This window comes from Schistocerca piceifrons, unplaced genomic scaffold (genome assembly GCF_021461385.2).
Source record: "Schistocerca piceifrons isolate TAMUIC-IGC-003096 unplaced genomic scaffold, iqSchPice1.1 HiC_scaffold_972, whole genome shotgun sequence".
Lineage (NCBI taxonomy): Eukaryota > Metazoa > Arthropoda > Insecta > Orthoptera > Acrididae > Schistocerca > Schistocerca piceifrons.
This window is the reverse complement of record NW_025729248.1, coordinates 57,501-60,000: the sequence shown is the minus strand read 5'-3', so window position 1 is coordinate 60,000 and position 2,500 is coordinate 57,501. Positions and strand designations below refer to the sequence as shown.

Here is a 2,500-nt window from a genome sequence, read left to right as displayed (position 1 = left end):
GTCCCTATTAATCATTACCTCGGGTTCCGAAAACCAACAAAATAGAACCGAGGTCCTATTCCATTATTCCATGCACACAGTATTCAGGCGGGCTTGCCTGCTTTAAGCACTCTAATTTGTTCAAAGTAAACGTGCCGGCCCACCGAGACACTCAATAAAGAGCACCCTGGTAGGATTTCAACGGGGTCCGCCTCGGGACGCACGAGCACGCACGAGGCGGTCGCACGCCTTCGGCTCGCCCCACCGGCAGGACGTCCCACGATACATGCCAGTTAAACACCGACGGGCGGTGAACCAACAGCGTGGGACACAAATCCAACTACGAGCTTTTTAACCGCAACAACTTTAATATACGCTATTGGAGCTGGAATTACCGCGGCTGCTGGCACCAGACTTGCCCTCCAATAGATACTCGTTAAAGGATTTAAAGTGTACTCATTCCGATTACGGGGCCTCGGATGAGTCCCGTATCGTTATTTTTCGTCACTACCTCCCCGTGCTGGGAGTGGGTAATTTGCGCGCCTGCTGCCTTCCTTGGATGTGGTAGCCGTTTCTCAGGCTCCCTCTCCGGAATCGAACCCTGATTCCCCGTTACCCGTTACAACCATGGTAGGCGCAGAACCTACCATCGACAGTTGATAAGGCAGACATTTGAAAGATGCGTCGCCGGTACGAGGACCGTGCGATCAGCCCAAAGTTATTCAGAGTCACCAAGGCAAACGGACCGGACGAGCCGACCGATTGGTTTTGATCTAATAAAAGCGTCCCTTCCATCTCTGGTCGGGACTCTGTTTGCATGTATTAGCTCTAGAATTACCACAGTTATCCAAGTAACGTGGGTACGATCTAAGGAACCATAACTGATTTAATGAGCCATTCGCGGTTTCACCTTAATGCGGCTTGTACTGAGACATGCATGGCTTAATCTTTGAGACAAGCATATGACTACTGGCAGGATCAACCAGGGAGCTGCGTCAACTAGAGCTGAGCAGCCGGCCGCCCGGGAGTGTGTCCCGGGGGCCCGCGCGAACACGCAAGCGTCCGCTCAATCATTCTGCAAACAGGAGGAGGCTGAGCTCCCCTGCACAATACACCTCGAAACCCTCTCAGGTCCCGGCGGCGCGCAGCGCCGTCCCAAGTACTTGGTCGGGTTCGAGAGAGGCGCAATCGCCCGGAGTTAGGCGAGTAGACGCTTTCGGTGCGACCACCCGTGCTCCCAACTGAGCTTGCCGCTGCCGACAGAGGCCCGGGAGCGTGCTGTCGTGGCATTGCCGGCGGGAGACAACACGCGCCACCTACGGTGACCGGCAGCTCCAACGCCAGCGCCACAGAAGGACAAAAGCCCCACTTGGGTGCCGAAGCGAACTCTCCCAGCACAGCGCACGCGCCAACACATCCGCACAGCTGCGATACAAACCACCAGCGAGAACCGCTGGGGCGACCGAGCAGCAGACGGCGTCGCGGCGCCGAGCGCCGGGCGGCGGCGCATCCTCAACGCACACAGTCCTCAATCGGACCAGCACACTGAAGATGTCCACCGCGCTTCGCACCGGGCCCGCGAGGACCTACTTTGGCCGCACGGCGCCGCGCGCAGGGTGCGCCGGCGCGCAGCTGCGACGCCTGCCGCGTCCGTCGGCCGGCGCGCCTGCCACTGGCCGCCCCCACCAGCCGGCTGTAGCGCGTGCGCCCACGCACCGCGCGGCCAGCACGCCGGGAGGCGCCCCCTCACCGGCCGGGGACGGTCCCACCCAGCCACCGCCGCGTATCGCTTCACACCCAGATGCCGTTCAGTTTCGTCGGCATGGTGGGTATCGCTGGAACAACCGGTTAGTACCTCAACCTATCGTCGCCATCACCGATTCACCCCTAGCGAGAACAACCGCACCACAACAGGTTACCATTTGTTCATTTGCGTAACTTCACCAGAAAACGCAGGCGTCCATCGCCATTTGCAACTTCAACGATTATTGCATGCCTGTGTCAGGTGTCACGCCACACTACGTCTGCCCACATACACGCAACAAAATGTGCACGCCTAGACAATACGTGGAAGGTGGCCCCCGTACGTATGCGATGTCCATTGCTCGAACGACTGTCAACCGGCCTCTGTAGCATGTCGCAGATATGGAACGCGGTGCACCATGCCATCACGGTGTGTGAGGAGAGACGACTAGGTCCGAATACATCAACAGACAGCTCATGCTGATCGCCATCCACGGCGTCCGTTCCTCCCACACGTCTCTATGGCGTACCACACTGCAATCCAGCTCTCATAGGGAGACGACACGTAGCTGCGTGCACAATATTTGCACTGTATGGTCCGCCGTTTTTGGGCGCAGTCGTTGTACGGTCACACATGTGCCACGATGTATCATTCAGTACATAAGGACGAATGTGCAGTACAGATTGTGGTTTACGCGTACGACATTAGCGGACAGTTGACACAGGCCGCACCACAACGTAGCCTGAGTACGTCGCATGCGAAGGGCATTGAACATGC

The 2,500-nt window shown here is 57.8% G+C and overlaps 1 non-coding gene across 1 annotated transcript in view; it reads right to left on the bottom strand.

Moving 5' to 3' along the window:
- LOC124774763 overlaps positions 1–968 on the bottom strand; it is a 1,909-nt gene extending 941 nt beyond the window's left edge. Inside the window, exon 1 of the ribosomal RNA XR_007015488.1 lies at positions 1–968. This exon is cut by the window's left edge and continues 941 nt beyond it. This is a non-coding gene — a ribosomal RNA (small subunit ribosomal RNA).
- Between the last annotated feature and the right edge of the window lie 1,532 nt (positions 969–2,500).